Below are 19,295 nucleotides of genomic sequence, written 5' to 3'. Positions count from 1 at the left end.
TGGATTAAAACTCCCATAATCTCTGAGCAACATCCTGATGTGAGTCGGAGGGCACCAATATTGGGAGGGCTACAGGTTGTCCAATCACAATTTACACACAGACAGACAAACACATATCATTTTGCCCTGTTTAGATGACCCCCCCTCCCTTCGTGGTCCTGATTTCCCTCACTCCACTTAATTACTAAAGTGACCAGATGCAAAGAAGGACCAGGCCCTTATGTAACTTCAAGCTGGATTTCAGTGATGCGTTTTCCTCTTTCTTTGACATTGCGTCAGTTTCCAACCTATCGAGTATTTAAATTTCTTCAAATATCAATTTGCCTTTTGGAAAGCAAAGCCTGACAAGACTAGGCCTAGGACCATAACCAGTTATTATTATTTTCATAATCACCTTAAAAGAATTCTCTGATTTATGAGGCAAGAATTTAAAAAAATAGGACGTTAAGAGTTTTAATATACAGACGTAAAAACTGCAGTTTGCCGGTGGCAACCACCATCTTAGAAGTCATCAACCCCTGCCCCAGACCACTATTTCATAGGTCCTTCTTTGAGGAAGGGCGGTAGCTCAGTGGTAAAGAATCTGTTTGCATGCGGAAGGACCCTAGTTCAATTTCTGGCATTTCCTGTGCTCCGGGGCGGGGTGGGGGAGGCATTTTTATTCCAAAACAACTTATTTTCATCAAATGCTGGCACATGCCAGCTGAATCGATCCACTAATCTATTAAAACGAATGTCATTTATTGACTAAGATTTCTTTAACCGGGCAACAGGTTAGAAATGCTAAGTGTGGAGTTTCAGACATCAAGATTTTGCCAGGCTGTAAGATTTGTGCAACATTAAATAATAATAACAACGACAACAACAACAACAACAATCTTTATTACGGTCCAGAGACCCAACAAAACATTACAAATCAATACAGAGTTCATACAGCCTAAGTACTGCCAAACTTGTCGTATAATAATAATAAATCAGATTGCAAAAGGGTGCAACGACCCCAGAAGCCCCTCGCATCTGATCCGCAGCACGGCTGCACAATGTGATGTAAGCGAACAGAGTCTGGGCTCTGCAAGGGACGGGCTGAGCCTAGCTTGGACAAACAGCTTTGTTCTGTGACCTTTCCTTGAGTGGCGCTGCCAGGCTGTGCCATTCCAGAGCGGCTGCTTCGCGGCGCTGCGTTGAGCACGATCTGCTTTTAACACAAGCCATTGTCAAGAGGAAAGAAGGCAGAGCAGGGAAGGGCGCCGCTCTGCGAGCGGGAAAGAAACCTTTGCGAAACTAAGGGAATGAGCACCTAGAAAGTCCTTGACTGCACAGACCATTACTCCAGTGACCTACGTGTTAGATCAGTCCGCCTGGCCCGTTTCAAACCACAGCCACACAGGAGAGAGATGAGGAGCAGCCCTAGACTGAGGCCCCATCTGCATCATACAGTTAAAGCAGTATCAAAGCACGGTAAACACTCATGGCTTTGCCCTGGGAACTGTGTTTTTTTTGAGGGTGGCAAGAGTTGTTAGGAGACCCCTGTTCCCCTCTCTCAACTACAATTCTCAGAGTGGTTTAACAATCAACCCCTCTTTACAGGGAACTCTGGGAATTGTAGTTCAGCGAGGGGCATAAGGGTCTTAGCGCTCTTAACAAACTACAGTTCCCAGGATTCGGGGGGGGGGGGACTATGACTGCTTGCAGCAGTTCTCAACCTGTGTGTCCCCAGATGTTGTTGGACTACAACTCCCATCATCCCTGAGCTCTGGCCTTGCTAGCTAGGGTTCATGGGAGTTGTAGTTCAACAACATCTGGGGACCCACAGGTTGAGAAAGGCTGGAAAGGGATGTTGTTGTTGTTGTTTACTGGCAGATCCCAGGGCAGGTTGCAGAAATCGAACTTTCAGAATTCCAAACAGTGAGCGCTGCATTGGCATGAATTGGGTGCACTCTCAAAACACACATCTCAGGGGTCAAAAGTACAGCGTCTTCAACATTTGCCGAAAGCTGTCTAGTGAAGAAGCCAGACGGATCACTTTGTGAAGGGAATGCCACAGTTTAGGGGCTGCACCAGAGGATGCCCTCTTCCCAGTTGCCGCCGCCTCAGCTTCTGAGTGGGGTGGAACTACCAAGAGGGTCCCCTCTGCTGATAGCCACACCTGAAAAGGTCTGTAGGGAAGGTTTTGTGGATACAGTGGTACCTCAGGTTACAGACACTTCAAGTTACATACTCCGCTAACCCAGAAATAGTACCTCGGATTAAGAACTTTACTTCAGGATGAGAACAGAAATCACACGGCGGCAGCGGGAGGCCCCATTAGCTAAAGTGGTACCTCAGGTTAAGAACGGACTTGGGAATTGGGCTCGGAGAGAAACCGACAACCCGTTTCCATTCCGCTACTGCTTCTGCAGGCGTCGGCATCCTTTCCCGTCTTGTTCAATGCCTCCCGAGAGCTGCTCCAGCTTTCCTTCTCCGAAGGAGTCAGTCTGGGACATGCGCCTCCAGAGAGCTAGCAGGCCTGGGCCTCTTGCCAGGGGTAGGCGGGCACAGCTGGTGCCTGTAGGAGGGAAGTTAACACCAACAGCGGAGGCAGGAAAGGGAGAATCAGCTACAACCGAGACCTACGTGTGTGAGCACTCTTCGCACACAAACACACAGTCGCGGACACCCACACCTCGCAGAGGCACTCTTTCTTGCTTGTACAGAAGCTTCTGTGTGCATCCAGTTTGGAGCCTGAGCTTTAAGACTGCTTCTTGGGCCGACAGAGCATGTCAGTTTCGCCTGCGCTCTGTAGCCAGTTTGCCCATCGGAGTCATTTGCGGTCGATGGTGTACTAGAACGTAAGACAGGGATATCAAACCAGGACTTCAGATCCCATCAGCCCAGCCAGTATTTCACATCCCCTCCAACATTTCTGTGGTGAAACAGAGATGTCCTGTTCCACCCCTCTAGCTTTTATCTTATGAAAATGGGATGTCCTAATCCAGCCCCTCCTTTTCGCCAGTGAAGAGAGTGACGTCTCATCCCCTCCAGTGCTTCTGGAGAAATAGAGACAACCAAAGGGAAAGCAGGGCAGTCCAGGATCAAATCAGAAACCGGGAGGGCTTCTGCAAGTCAGGGATTGTCTTTGGAAAACCAGGACACTCGGAGGGTCTGATTTCATCCATGGGTCAAGGATGATGGGAATTTGGGGAGGGGGGCTTCCCTCGTGCTTGGTTCGGAAGCTGCAGTTAACGCAGGATGCTGCAGCACGATTGCTGACAGGAGTGAGAACCTGTCAGAATATAACACCTTTTGCCCAGAGAACTGCACCGGTTGCCAATTTGCTCCTGGGCCAAGTTGACGGTATTACTATTTGTATATAAAGCCCTTAACAACGTGGGATCCGTTTACCTGTGAGATTGCCTTACCCCTTAAAAGTCCACTCAACTGCAGAGCTGGCGCTGTTCCGCATAGTACTCATTCCACATTTGTAAGAAATTGATCTTCTGTTGACGTCACTGTATTCTGTGTAGTCTGATAAAACCTTTTCTCTTTGGGCAAACCTATCAGTAGTGTCGAATGTTGACATGTGTTTCAGTCTGGTTTTTAGCATATTGCTAATGTCAAATATTTCTTCAAATGTTTTGAATAATTGTTTTTAACCAGTTTGTTCTTTTTGTAAACCACTTTGAGGTTTTTGTTTGTGCAATCAAAGGGGATATAATTTTTATAAAATAAAACAGTCCAAAGCAGCTGGAGAGCTCAGTGTTGGCTATCAGAGACTCACAAACACCGTGGCACTTAGATTCTGCACGAGGGTCTCCATAGGCATCTGGTTGGTCGCTGTGAGAAAAGAACGCTAGATTAGATGGGCCTTTGGCCTGATCCAAGAAGCTCTTCTTACAAGAACACAATGAAAGTCCTTAGTAATTAGTAAGGTGCTGAAAAGTGGATTTGCATACTCATCAGCTGCCCTGGAAAACATTTTGTACCTGGAAGATGGCATTCTGGATTTGGGCTGTGTCACACCGGAGGGTATGGATTTGTTGTTCTGAATTACTGGAAACACACCTAATGCTATGGTTTGGTCCGTGAGTACTCTTGCTTAGAGCAGGGATAGCCGATAGAGTGCCTTTCGGATGTTGGGCTACAACATCAGGTCAAAGGCCTGGAAACGATGCCTTATGAGGAACGGCTAAGGGAGCTGGGCATGTTTAGCCTGGAGAAGAGGAGGTTATAAAAGGATGTCACATAGAGGAGGGAGAAAGGTTGTTTTCTGCTGCTCCAGAGAAGCGGACACGGAGCAATGGTTCCAAACTACAAGAAAGAAGATTCCACCTAAACATTAGGAAGAACTTCCTGACAGTAAGAGCTGTTTGACAGTGGAATTTGCTGCCAAGGAGTGTGGTGGAGTCTCCTTCTTTGGAGGTCTTTAAGCAGAGGCTTGACAACCATATGTCAGGAGTGCTCTGATGGTGTTTCCTGCTTGGCAGCGGGTTGGACTCGATGGCCCTTGTGGTCTCTTCCAACTCTATGATTCTATGATTCTATTCTATGATTCTATGATTCTATGAACTCCTATCAATCTCAGCTGGCATGGCCAATGGGCAGGGATTGTTTGTTTGTTTGTTTATCACGTTTATACCCCACTTTTCCTCCAAGGAGCTCAAGGTGGCATACATGGTTCTCTTCCTCTCCAGTGCATCATCCCAACAACCCTGTGAGGTTGGTTAGGCTGACTGGCCCAAGATCACCCAGTGAGTTCCATGGCTGAGCAGGGATTTGAACTCTAGTCTCCCAGGTCCTAGTCCATCACTCTAACCTGGCTCTTTATATTACCATATTACCTGGATAGCTCTGTTCGTTAAGAGTGTGGTGCTGACAATGCCAAGGTTTGCAGATTCGATCCCTGTATGGGAAAGCTGTATATTCCTGCACTGCAAGCGGTTGGTGTGTGTGTGTGTATATATATATATATATATATATATATATATATATATATATGTTTTACAATTTAGAATACTCATTTAAACATCCTTAAAATATCAATGACTTCCCTTCTTGCCTTTCCTTGGTTCATTTTGCATATCATAAATCCCTGCATATTTTACAGAAACTAAACAATTCAGAATAAAACTTATTTACACTCTTGAATTTATCTTCATGCTGCCAACGTTTTCAAGTGTACACAATTTCCCCCCATAGGACTAGATGATCCTTAGGGTCTCTTTCAACTCTACAGTTCTATGATTCAGTTACAGGAATGGTAGCAACTAATAGTCCATCAGTATCTAAGAGGACACCATGTTGAATATTCTGGCCCCAGCAAGGCCAGTGGTTGGGGATCATGGGAGTTGTAGTCCCACAACATCTGGAAGGCCACAGGCTAGCTATCTATGGCCTACACGACTTGACAAGAGAATGTCACTGTTCCTTTCGTGGCTGTGGGTGGTCTCTTGAAGGGCAATTCACACGGCAGTTCTGACATTCTGAGAACGGCTCCCGTAGAAAATTACGAATAGCGGTCTTGGTGACTACAGTGGAACACAGGAGCCAGGTCATCTCTGAAGTATACCTATGGTTGGTAACTTTGCCGAGGTACGAAGAGAGAGGAAATGCAGGCTAGAGCAGATAAGATTCATCGGTCTTGTGTCTGCTTTTTGTTCAACTAAATCACAAGGTTGGTTCCCTTGGATACAGATACAGATTTCCCCCTCCATACAGAATTCTAAACAAAGAGACAAAAACACACTAAAAATTAAAACCTAGCTATTGTCACAGCCCAACAGGATTGTTATGAATTTTGCCATGATTGGATGACACCATCTGTGGTACAGTTAGGTACCGTATTTTTCGCTCTATAACACGCACCAGACCATAACACGCACGTAGTTTTTAGAGGAGGAAAACAAGGAAAAAAATATTCTAAATGAAACAGAGGATATATGATTTTTGTGGTTCATGCTGTGGCCACAGACATGTGATCTGACAGTGAGTTTGGAGTAGCCCAATGCAAAAATCCTGAGGATCCATGTGGATCCATGCTTTGTAACCACGTTTTTGCACCACTGCGACCCCAGGCAACAGTGGGTGCGTGATTTTTTTTGGTGCAAGATGTAGCCATGGACATGCTATGTGATCTGATGGTGAATTTGGGGTGACCCAGTGCAAAAATCCTGAGGATCCATGTGGATCCGTGCTTTGTAACCACATTTTAAGTGGGGAGGGAAGGAAAAGCACTCAAGGGACAAGGAGCACGCATGGGGTGTGTGGAGAAGGATGCTGCTAATACTGCTATTTAGCGAGCTGAGTGGGGAGGAGAGAGGAACAGAGAGCCTGCTTGCTTTCAAGGAGCCAACCGGACAGGAGCCGCTTACACTCGTGTAAGCGGCTCCTCTCCTCTCCTGCTTTGCTCCTTTAAAGAAGCAGGCTCTCTGTCCCTCTCTCCTCCCCACTCCGCGGCTCTTGTCCCACTTTGCTGTTTCAAAGCGAGCCACGGAGGAGGGAAGGAAGGGGAACCATGGATCCTCTGCTCACAACTGCAGCAGATCCCCCCGCCATCCGTAGGCATTCGCTCCATAACACGCACAGACATTTCCCCTTACTTTCTAGGAGGAAAAAAGTGAGTGTTATGGTGCAAAAAATACGGTAATTCTGGATTCCAGACTTCAGCGGTCTGCCGTTGGGACCCCTTCTTTAGAGGGTAATAATGAGTTTTGCTTCAGAATGTGGTAGGAACATTGGAAGCTGCCTCAGACTCAGGTTCAGTCCCCAGCAACTTCTGGTAAGAATGGAAATGTCCCCTTCCTGAAACTTTGGAGAGCCGTTGCCCATCAGTGCAGACAGTACTGATCTAGATGGACCGCGGGTCTGACTCAGACCATACATTTAAAGCACATCTAATGCATGTTTTATATGTCTGTTGTTATTGTCCATGGAGTTTTCTTGGGATACTGGAGTGGATTGCTGGTCCCTTCTCCAGGTAGACCACATTTATTCTAAACTCTCAGCTATGACCTGTCCGTCCTGGGTGGTCCTGCACGGCATAGCTCATAGCTTCTCTGAGTTATTCAAGCCCCTTCGCCATGACAAGGCAGTGATCCTTTTGAATTGTGGTGCTGGAGGAGACTCTTGAGAGTCCCATGGACTGCTAAAAGTTCAAACCGATCCATTCTGAAGGAAATCAACCCTGAGTGCTCACTGGAAGGACAGATTCTGAAGCTGAGGCTGCAATACTTTGGCCACCTCATAGGAAGAAAAGACTCCCTGGAAAAGACCTTGATGTTGGGAAAGCTTGAGGGCACAAGGAGAAGGGGACGACAGAGGACGAGATGGTTGGACAGTGTTCTCGAAGCTACTAGCATGAATTTGACCAAACTGCGGGAGGCAATGGAAGACAGGAGTGCCTGGCGTGCTCTGGTCCATGGCGTCATGAAGAGATGGACACTACTAATCGACTAAACAACAACAACAATGCATCTTTAAAGCATATGACTTTCCCCAAGGAATTCTGGGAGCTGTAGCTTTCATAAGGGTGCTGGGAATGGTCACTCGGGGGGGGGGGGGACTGTAGTTCCCAGGATTATTAGGGAAGGGAAAATTGTGTGTGTTGAATGGTCTATATCTGGAAGGCAGCTTCTGATGGTCCTAGGCTGAATGCCCCCTCACACTCTTCCCTGCCTCAATGCTTTGCTCATTCGAATCCAGCTCCCTGCCTAGCGCTCTCCCTGCAGGAGGTAGATGGGACACTGGCAGCAGCTGACTAGGCAGCTGAGCCAACCTTTGCAGATCCTGCGTGATTAATGATCTGGCACCGTGATCCTTCCTGGTGGGTGTATTTACCGCTCGGTATCCTGCCAAGTCTTCCGAAGAGAGGAGCAGCCTCCATCTCGCTTCAGAAGCTGTCTCGAGCGGTGGCCCTCGAGATCTGTGGGGCCATGTTCACCTTGCCTTCTGGTCAGCCTTCCAGGAGTGGGAAAGTGGGACAGGCTAGTGCTGGGCAGCAGGGGGTCAGAACATGGATGTAAAATTTAGCTTGGTGCAGGGGGCTGGTTTCTACACACGCCCAACCCCCTTCTTTATCTCTGAGTACAGTAGTACCTTGGTTCTCGAACGCAATCCGTTCCGGGAGTCCATTCAACTCCCATAACTGTTCGAAAACCAAGGCTGCAGGAGCTTCCTTCACTCAAGCGGAAGCTGCGTCGGACATTCGGCTTCCAAAAAACATCCACAAACCAGAACATTTGCTTCCAAGTTTGCAGCGTTCAGGAGTCGATTTCTTCTACAACTAAGCCGTTCAAGGACCAAGGCACCACTGTATACATCCCAAACAGGCAAAAACACGATGAGAAGCAGGACCGGGAAGGGGGGGTGGCCTAGGGAGAGCCCCAGGGGCCACACAGAGAGGCCTGGAGGGCCACATGTGGACCCCAAGTTATGCAGCCCCCAAGCCAAGGAGATAAGTAACTATACAACCTGTAGAAGACATCTGAAGGCAACCCTGTATAGGGAAGTTTTTTTAATGTTTAATGTTTTATTATGTTTTTATATATGTTGGAAGCCGCCCAGAGTGGCTGGGGCAGCCCAGTCGGGCAGGGTAGAAATAATAAAATTGTTATTGTTATTATGGAATAGGACATTCCTATTTTCATCTGAGAAATATTGGAGGGTATGAAGACATTTTTCTTTCAACAACTCATTCTACCTCGATGATAGGCTCTGCCAGAGCTGTTCTTATTATGTTTGTAAATTGCCTTGACAAACATGTTAGAATGCAATTCATTAATATTAATAATAATTATAATAATTATAATTCCAGAAGGTTGGCCTGGTGGCCTGGAAACCACAACGCTGCTTACACAAAACACATTTAATACACACACTTAAAGCACATGTCTTTCCCCAAAGAATCCTGGGAACTGTAGTTTACCCCCATGAGCTATAATACCCAGCACCCTTAACAAACTACAATTCCCAGTATTCTTTAAGTGGAGGGGAGAGAGAATGTGCTTTAAAACATATGGTGTGTACACAACTTGAATGTTATGACAAATGGTTGAAAGAGCTGAATTTAGTTCAGCCCAGAGAAGGAAAATTAAGGAGACATAGCTTTCTTCTAAGATCTGGAGGGCTGTTTGGTTGCTTTTTGGTTGTTTGATGGGGGTGTTGAGTGGTTTTTCTTGCAGCAGCCTGCTTTGTGTGGGCGTTTCGTGTGTTGCAGTGAGGTCCTGAGCCTCACCGTTTTTCCGTCTGTGAAATGGGTCTTTTGTGATTCCCACGAGCGTTCCCGAGAATTCCAAATGTGCTATACGGTTGAGCTGCTGCCCTTTTCCATAGGAAGCTATCTTATGCTGAATCAGTATTATACAGAGTTGAGTCTCCAGCATTTCAGGCAGGCAATCGGTCCCAGCCCTGCGTGAAAATCCCTGGGCTTTGTATGCAGCCACCTTTGTATGCAGAGCAGGTGGCCTAATCTATGTGTCTTCTCCTTCGAAACCTCAGAGCTGGTGGAAGGGATTATCTCCATCAATGGCTCCATCTAGGTGCTGCTGTTGCCAACACTCATTTTTTCGCCCCCTTTGGTGGTGTTCCTGTGCCCTGAACGGCTACTTGGCAAGCAAATAAAATTTGGCAGCCAAACTGTTTCTCAGCAGGGAGGGAAGACGATAAGGGGAAGTTTCAGCTGCTGAGTTTCAGCTTGTTTCCTCATCCTTCTCCCACAGAGTAATTGCCTCTGATATTCCTCCTTCGATGCACTCCATGCTAATTTCTGTTCTTCTCCATCTACATACTGTAATTATCCCAGAGCAATTATAGTCTGCCTTCCTACTACCGTCCCCCTCACCCATCCTGATTTTCAGGAGATGGGTGCCTTTCTACCCTTTCGCTGACTCCTCCTGACTGGACAGCAGCCACCAGCTGAGTCTCTTTTCAGCCCTGCTACAAAAAACCAAACAAACCAGATTTCTGAGCTTATTCACTATGGAGCAGCGGTAGGCAACCTAAGGCCTGGGTCCCAATCTCCTTCTCAATCTGGCCCGCGGACGGTCCGGGAATCAGCATGTTTTTACATGAGTAGAATGTGTGCTTTTATTTAAAATGCATTTCTGGGTTATTTGTGGGGCATAGGAATTTGTTCATTCCCCCCTCCAAAAAAATATAGTCCGGCCCACCACGTGGTCTGAGGGACGGTGGACCGGCCCACAGCTGAAAAAGGTTGCTGACCCTTGCTATAGGGCATCAAGCATCAGGAGCTGTCTGTCTGGCCAGCCAGAGTTTATAATTTCAGCAGTCGGGGATGCCAGACTTGTGGAGGGGCTGCCTGGGCTGCCTGCACAATGACTGCCCACCCAACAGCTAAAACAAGCAGCCCAAACTGTTCATCTCCCCACTTAAAGTTGGCAGCACTGAACACTGTAAGTGCAGGACTGAGTGAGGGGTTGGCTAGAGGACCTCTAGGCGCACTTCCATCCTATAGATGCATGATTCTGAGACCTGTACGGCCAACGCTTTTTTTAACGTTCATTTTTGCTTTCAATTTGTGGAGCAATGTATGACATTTGTGTGCCCGTTTGAGTGATGTCCAGGCAAGCGATTGCGTTGAAACCCACGACATGCAAATGTCTAATCCTATAGGGCAGGGCTAAATCATGTATGCAAGAATGAAAGAAGAAGTTGCAGGATCAAGCCAGTGGCCCACCTAGTCCAGCATCCTGTTCTCACAGTGGCCAATCAGACGCTTGCGGGAAACCAGCAAGCAGGATTCAGTCGCAAGTACACTTTACCCTCCTGTGGTTTCCAGCAGGTAATATTCAGAAGCATTCATCCCTCCAGCTGTTGTGGCAGAGCCTAGCCATCATGCATTGCTAGTAGCCTTGGGTAGCCCTCTCCTTCACAAATTGGTCTAATCCTTTTGTTGTTGTTAAAAAATATAGTTTTTATAGAAGATTTTTTGTGATACAAAAAACAAGCAAGGAAAGATACATAAACTGTGGTGTCTCCACTTTCATTTCATAGAGTCTTTTTCATGGTTTGTTTGCATTCGGTGTGCCATCTTGTTTGGTGGCTGTTTTTGCCTCCTGCAGCGGTGAGTTCCACAGAGTAACCATGCTCCGGTGGGGGCTGTCGTCCCAAAGCAAAACAAAACCTGGCGGGCACCCAGTTGGGGAAGGCCGTTCTGGAACGTTACCTTTTATCACCCCACCGCACTGCACCCACCTCCGGACCATCTCACTCTGCTCCTTTGCGAGCTTGAGGGAGCATCCCCACGAAGGCCTGCCTGTTTACTCGGCTGCGAAAGTAACACGATTGAGTTCACCATGGCAATGTGCACACGGCACACGGGCCCAGGCAGATGGGGAGCTGCTGCTCACAGGAAGTCAGAGCTCGTTCCCCCATATGCTCTGCCGATTGATGCAGATTCACACTAATAATTAGGGCCCTATCCCTGCTTGCTTTACGCCAGCAGAGCTCGAGGAGGGTGCAAGAGCTGGAAAGGCAAGGGTAGGGAGGTGGGCTCCGTGCCAGTGACTCAGAGTTCAGTACAAAAGCCCGAGCGATTAAAACACACCCTTTTGCCTAATGCCTCCTTGTTTGAGGAGCTGGCACAGGGGGAGTCAGCTGGGTCACAGCTGCACAGGAGGTCTCTCTCTGCAAGGATTGCTTGGCTTGTTAAGATAAGATGCAGCTACCTCTGGGTGAGGGAAGAGAAATTTGCTTGAGTTTGCCCTTAGAAGAGGGTGAGACAAATTCGTGGAGAGTACCAGTGGCTTCTTGGCACAATGGCAATGTTTGGCCTCCTCTGCCAGAGGCGGAAATGCTTCTCTGAATATCGGTTTGCTGGAAGCTGCAGGTGAGGAGAGTTTGTGCTCACCTCTCCTACTTGAGGGTTTTCCCATGGACCACTGTGAAAAGAGGGTGCTGTAGCAAATGGGCCTAATAATAATAATAATAATAATAATAATAATAATAATAATAATAAATTTTATTTATACTCCGCCCTCCCCAGCCAAGACCGGGCTCAGGGTGGCTAACACCAAATATAAAAACAATTGATTGAAATACAGCTAAAAAAACAAGATTAAAATACAACATTAAAACATTAAAATGCAGCATCATTTCAATGGAAACTCAATCAAAAACTTTTTGGGGGATAAAAAGTCAAGTTTTTACTGGGCTGTTCTTACGTTTCCAAATCCACACTTTCCAAAGCAGTACAAGAACCGAAACAGAACCATCCTTCTAGAGTCACGTGAAGAGTAGGTGGATTCCCACGAGGCAAGACCACCGTGATAACAGCAAGAAACTGGGAAACAGGGGCAAAGCAACTTCTTATATACATCCCTGAAAGCCTGGGCCACTCCCACTCTCAACCTGATTGGCTGTCTGAACTTCCAAGCTGCAAATCCCGACTCAGAGGTCAAAGGCTAGTGTCAGAGGCCCAAATCCTGAAATGTTCTGTGATTGGACGTCATGTCTTGAATCAGAACACAGGAGCTCAAATTCCTTAGTCCAGACTCAAGCTCAGGCAAACACAGACCACTGAATACATAACATCAGGCTTCCCTGAATTTTGCATTACTTCGTCCTCCAAGCAGGGATATGTGCAAAAACATATGTGTCCTGCTGTGAAGCGTGCCTAAAAATGCATTTATGAGGAAAATCAACATTCAAAAATGCATTCTAACAGGGGGAACTGCTTTGCAAGTTTGCATATGTTAGGTGAAATTGTATACAGATCTGTGTACATTTGGATAAATTTGCACTAAAAGGCTGGTTAGTTTTCCTGAGCACATTAGGGGAAAAATTGCACGCAAATTCCATGGAAATGTAGAGAACGGAATGTAGCAGTGGAAAAATGAGAGCCACCCCAGAGGTGGCTGCATTTCATGAGCAATTGTTGGACGGGGAGGAGGAGACCATTATCCGTTCTGGAGCAACTATGCAGCAGCTCCAGGCTGTTTTGCTCCCGCCTTGTGAATAATATCACAGTCCCTAACTGTCACTGAGTGAAGGACACTCATGGTGCAATTTGCAAAATGATCCAGCAGAGGAAGGGGAGGGTGGAATTCTGTGGAGGCAGACACACACAGAGAGAGGATAGGATGTTGTAGATTCCCCGGCAATGGATATGTTGGTGGCTTGGAAACACGGGGGACCATTAAACAGGGATCTTTTGTGACTTAACTGTGTTTTCCTGGGTCTGGGGAGGTGTGCCTGCCCACAGTAAGGAGGGGGAAATATGAAGAATGCGTTTTTGGGCGTGTCAGGAATGCCTCCCAGTAGAAAGGCTCAATTGGAGGAGATTGTGCTCTGATGAACGCAGCTGGAGAAATGGATTCACTGTGCGTCAGATCAGCGCAAAAACCATCCCCGCCCCCCAGCCAAACTGGAAAACGCAGGAATCCTGACTCCAGAGCACCTTACCCATTAGGCCCCCATCTCCTCTTGTCCAGAGAAGGAAGAGCTGCATCGCATGCCCAAGGTCCCAGGTTCAATCCTCGGTATCTCCAGGCCAGTGGCTCGTCTAGTCCAGCATCCTGTTCTCACAGAGGCGAAACAGACGCCTGTGGAAAATACACAAGCAGGATCTGGACACAAGAGCCCTCTCCCCTTCTACCGTTTCCAGCAACTGGTATTCAGAAGCATGTGAATTTATCCAATCCTCTTTTATAGCCTTCCAAGTTAGTGACCACCATTGCCTCCTGCAAGAGCAAGTTCCATAGTTTTAACTCTACGCTGCAACCCAGCTCTCCATAGCCAACATGTGGGAATGTTCAGGGTGGCAGGAGAGGATATATTGTTTATTTAGGTCCTTCCTAACAAAGTGAAGTTCCTTTACTTAGCAGAGTTACATTCCCCTTTTTACTTGCACAGCAGATAGCTGGTTGCAAGCTCGTGTGAGCATCTCCCTATTATACAATTCAGTCTGTCTTCAGATTGAATTGTATGTTCCTGGTAAGTTCCCTTGAATCCCTCTTAAAAGAATAAAGATGCCACAGTCTTATTCAAAGTCAAGAAAAGAATCAGGTAGGTAGCCGTGTTGGTCTGACACAGTAGAAGTATATAAAAAATAAATAAAAGAATTGTCCAGTAGCCCCTGAGAGACCAACTAAGTTTGTTCTTTGTTATGTACTGAGTTGAATAGGATCCAAACTGCAGCAGTCTGATTGTGAGTATATTTCATTCTTGGTATGAGCTTTTGTGAAGGGCGCTGTTGGCATTTGATAGCATGAAGTGTGCATGCAGACGAAAGCTCATACCAAGAACAAACTTAGTTAGTCTCTCAGGTGCTACTGGACAATTTTTATATATTTTTATTATATTTCAATAAAAGAAGTTTACTTACATCAGTTCACAGTTGGATCTCCAAAGGCTGACTTAGTTACAAATATGTACATGTGGATCTACCCCATATGGGAAAGTAATCCCAGTGCTTCTGCTAGCTGAGAGCTAGCAGAGCAGTCCTAGCTAAAAAGCTGGTCAAACAAAGAAGGAAGTCAAAAAGGGGAAAGGTTGCTGCATGACTCGTCCTTTTGTTACCTGGACAGGTTAGGTCACGCCCACCTTCTGTCACGTGCAAAAGGAAGGATGCTCCAGCCAGGAGGAACAGGACGTTTCGACTGGCTGGACCAAACATTCCCTCACATGTCTTCTCTAGCATTATAAGGAATGTTGTACTTGACTGCCTCTCATGGATCACATCCCACACAACATATATCACTGTCATATATAAACCACTTCCCCCCGCCTGCCCCAATACAGCAAAATACAGCCAATTTAGGGTGCCGATCATCTGCTAGGAGAGGAAAGAGTGGAAAAGGAGGGTGGGACAGAGAAATAGAATTGGGGGGGGGGCTGGGATTCTGAACAGAGAGCACTCCACGCTGCAACATTTGGTTGAAGCTCCCTCTTCTCCTGACTAATAGCCAATGGCCATTGATTCCACACCTGGAAATAGAAAATAGATGGTTCCACTTCTGAAAATAGAGTGTTCTCACCTCCAGCATCTTGCAGACAAAAATAGGGAAACTTGTGTATGTGTATGCAGGTGATACTTTCACAGCCTAAGGATTACTGAGTGTATGGTACATGTGCACACACAGTGATGCATAGCTTCCCTGCCTTCCAAATGTTGCATTAATTTGCTCGAAGAGAACTTATCCTGCATTGGCTTTCAAAACAACCTTTCCCGAGAATGCTTAAGAGAAGGTTCATCATTGGATCTGACTGCTCTTACCTAGGATGAGCTACAGCAACCACATATATAGTATCCGGAGGGGCGGTTTGAGGGGGGCTGTGAGGGAAACAGCATTCTGACTCTTTGCACCCATGCACATGCATTTGAGCGCGCACACCCTACAACCAAGAGATCCACTCAGATATTTAACTTTTGCAGTCCCTGGAAAGGAGCCTGATGCCTGGAGAACTCAATCTCTATCCACACAAAAGCAAATATAGGGACAACAAAATAGGGCAATTAGGGCATCAGTAGCACCATGGTCCTCTCTTTTGGGTGAGGGGTCGTAGCTCAGGGCTCCTTCAGGCAACCTATTTATTGATCACAGAACCTAATTTGCTCGCACAAATCTTATGTGGTGGTTAGACTAATGTGTAGTCGTTTTTGTTTGTTTGTTTTGTTTTGTTTATATGACAATGAGCATTCATCCTGCACTCATTTTGATTTGCTGGTGGGGTGTTTACATGTCTTCCCATTAATTGCAGGTTCATCCTACACATTTCCCCTCCACTTTCCTAACAGCAAACAGTCTGATTCATTTTTAGTGGAGATTTGTTCTAATCCACTTTAAACGCACAAACCAACAGCCCCTCCAGACATCCTTTTGGATTGCACATTCATGATGCTATTATGGCGGCTGCACATGTTCCCACTTTCAATGCTGTTTGACGCTGCAAAAAATTCAGAGTGGACATCCTGCTTCATTTCCAAACAGTGCACGTCCCGTAACCTCCCTCTGAAATCCTGTAGCTTTTTATACCCCAAATGTTCCGGTTTACTTATTTTTGTCCTGCATTAGTTACACTATAGCCCTTCCAGACAGGAAGTAAAGTGGTAGCATTGGGGAAGCACCCTAGAACAAAGTGAAGCAGAACAAATCCACTGCTATTGCAATAATACGCTCCATCTGCAATATACATTTAATGCAATATTGTATCAGTTTGAACAGCCATGGCTTCCTGCAAAGAATCTTGGGGACTGTAGTTTGTTAAGGGTTCTGAGAGTTGTTAGGAGACCCCAGTTCCCTTCATAGATTTACAACTTCCACAGCAGTTTAACAATCCTGTCACTCTTACCAGGGAACTCTGGGAATTGCAGCTCTGAGCGAAAAATACAGATCTCCCAACAACTCTAGCCACCCTGAACAAACTACAGTTCCCAGTATTCTTTCGGGGAAGCCATGACTGTTTAAAGTGGTATCGTGCTGTTCAGATGGGGCCTTATTGTGTTAAGAACATGCTGTAGAATAGGGTTACTAGACGTCCCCGGTTCCTGGGGACAGTCCCCAGATTTGCAAAGCTGTCCCCAGGAAATGTGGCAGCGGCAGCCTCAGCAGCCTGGAGCCAGCCTGGTAGCGCAGTTGGCTCTGGCTGGCTTCGGGAGCTGCTCCCTGCTCGCTGCCACCGCCACTGCCAAAGGGGAACCGGGGACGTCCAGTGGTACAGATCTCCTGCCCCCATCCCCCTTTGTTTTGACAGATTGGGGGAGGCTCAAGAGTTGCAAGTGGGCAGCCGTTGTCCAGGAAGGGTGCAAGGGGTGCAGTTTCTCTGTCAGGCAAGGGGCAAAGCCCTTCAGTCAAAACAAAGGGGGAAGCGGGCAGGAGATAGGTGGAGGCTCGGGACTCACGGGCAGGTGGCACACAGTTGCCCAGTTTTTTAAAAAACTCTGCGCATTTATGTTTCACAGGGTGCAAAAGAAGGGCTTTGCACCTTGCCCGGCAGAGAAACCCGCGCACCTTGTGCCCCTCCTGGGCAATGGCGCGCCACCCGCCCATGACTCCCGAGCCTTCCTCAATCTCCTGTCCCCTTCCCCCTGTTTTGACAGATCAGGGGAGGCTCGGGAGTCGCAGGCAGCCCAGTTTTTCAAAAACGCTGCGCATTTATGTTTCACAGGGCTTTGCACCTTTATACAATATGCATGTATGCTTGGGCCCAGGGTCTTTTGCCTCACCATCCCCACTACTGACTCCCTGTTGCTACTCAGCTTCAAAAAAAAAAAAGGGTCCCCGGATTCATTGAAAAAAATCTGGTCACCATATGTAGAATGTACCCAACATTTAAAAAATCCAACAGTCTGGAGGGGCCCCTAACATTCCGGTTTGCACTTTAATCTCTCCCACAAAATATTGATGGCCCGCAGGCACTTTCAGCGGTTGGGCTCACATTTTCCATGCTAAAGCTTCAATCCCTGGCAAGTCTAGTTAAAAGGCAGCAGTCCGGAGATGGGGGAGGCCCTCTCCTTCCTGAGACCCCTGGAGAGTCCATCGTAAACCAATTCAGGGGCCCGGAAGGAAAAACAGCTTCCTATGTGCCTGGTCGCTCATGCAGACCTCGGCCCCTCTCCCAGAATTCAGTGCAGAAGCTAGGATCTCATGCTGCTCTCAGGCAGGCAAGCTGCTCAGGATAACAGGTATTTAGCTGATTGCTAGATAATGGCACAACGCAAGAAGCAAGAGAGCAGGCGGATGAGAATTAAAAACCGGCTCCTTTTAGGGGAGTCCCAAGGCCCAGCCCAAATCACATCCACCCACAAGAGAGGAAGGAAGATGTGCTGCGAGAGAAGCAGCCAATGTACTAAGCCAAGCATCCCCCCCCACTTGCAGCAGCCTGTCTTTTCACTCTCCCCCCCCCCCAACACGCACACATAGCCGGTGGAATTTGTGTGTGGGCTCCGCTTGCAGAAATGCAGAGCTGACATAGTCGGGCACCCACTGACACTCGCGTGCCCAGGAAGCTGCCTGCTCTGCCCAGATTCCACCTACGGATGCTGAGCCACCCTTGAGATCTCTTAGAAGCCCACAGGCAGGGTGGCAATTGTCCTGGGACAGAAGGGTCTGCAGCATCACTTCAACCCCAGCTAGGACTCCATCGTCCCTCTTTGCTGCTGTCCATCAGGCCCAAGTGCCCTGTCTCTGTTAGTAGCCGGCAGCATCCGAACCAGAGGCTCCGCTTCCATCTGCTGACTCCAAGGTGGAAATCTTTTTTGCCCTTCTGCTTCCCAAGACAACCCGGGCTTCGGTTCAGCTTGCTCTTTTCCTTCCAGATCCCCACCCAGTTCGTCCAAACTCGATGCTGGAAGCATCAACAGGAGAGAACGCCTGTCGACGCTGCTAAAAGGTAAGTTTCATCGGAGCAGCGGGAGTTTCTGTCTCTGTAGAGTTTGGGCAGGACCCCTTCAGGGGTTCTTGTAGAGTTGTTTTCCTAAGATTAAGCCCAGCCTGAATATAAAAACCAGAAGGATGCTTGTTTGGAAGCTGGGTTTCCAGACCCAGCAGTCCTGGTGGAAGCATTGTCACAAACTCTGCTTTAGGCTCTGCCCCACATGCAATCAGCCAGTGTGGTGTGGGGGTTTGGGTGTTGTTGGACTAAGGTCTGGGAGAACTGGGTTCGAATCCCTACCCTGTTGCGAAGCCCATTGGGTAACCTCTGGCTTGTCCCTGTCTCTCAGCCTAAACTACCTCGCAAGGTCGTTGTTGGGATGATAAAAACAGGGCGGGGGTAAACCATGCATGCCACCTTGAGCTCTTTGGAAGAAAGGCGGGCTATACATGAAATGAATAACTGGGTGAGCCCACTAGGAACCTCTGCCCCTTCTTACGTCACATTAGCAGAACCATGGGCAGTATATTTGCTGACACCCCTTTATGTCCTGCCCAACCTGATCACCAGTACAGGGAGTTGCCTAGAAGTCTCAAGTTCTCCTCTGCCCCTTGGGACAGCAGGGCCGGAGGTTTGGGGCCAATTGGCTCCGTCCATCATGCTTTATTTACTGATTGCAACTCCCTTGCTCCATACAAACTGGATGGAACGAATGTGCCTGTCGACTTGGCCAGATCAGGGGAAAGATGTCGTAACTGGGAAGGGGGAAAATCTGGGGTAAGGATTGATCTTCATCTAAGGCAGTGAAATAGCTTGATATTCGGCCCTGGGCTGGGTCCCTGTTTCTTGCGTGTCTCTCTGTCCTTTGGAGGAAGAGAGACCCTGGCACGGTGTTACAATGTGAGCTCTGCAGGTAGAAAGTCTCCCGTTCAATTCCTGGCATCGCCTGTTTTTTAAAAGCCCTCTCTCTGCCTGAAACTGTGTGCAGA

General features: G+C 47.6%; 1 protein-coding gene across 11 annotated transcripts in view; it reads left to right on the top strand.

Annotated features, from left to right (window-relative positions):
- Positions 1-19,295, top strand: part of MAG (myelin associated glycoprotein) — a 73,314-nt gene that overhangs the window by 9,132 nt on the left and 44,887 nt on the right. For 4 of the 11 annotated variants that reach the window (XM_083627000.1, XM_083626999.1, XM_083627005.1 and 1 more), the window contains exon 1: positions 17,805-18,324. The exons of 4 other annotated variants lie outside the window; for them this stretch is intronic. The gene's annotated coding sequence lies outside the window, so the exon portion shown is untranslated. Of the gene's footprint in view, positions 1-17,804; positions 18,325-19,295 lie in introns of those variants that run through there. 3 more of the 11 variants (XM_083627006.1, XM_083627008.1, XM_083627003.1) reach the window with 1 other exon arrangement.

This window comes from Podarcis filfolensis (genome assembly GCF_964270895.1).
Source record: "Podarcis filfolensis genome assembly, chromosome: 8".
NCBI lineage: Eukaryota > Metazoa > Chordata > Lepidosauria > Squamata > Lacertidae > Podarcis > Podarcis filfolensis.
This window is presented reverse-complemented; position numbering and strand designations above follow the sequence as displayed.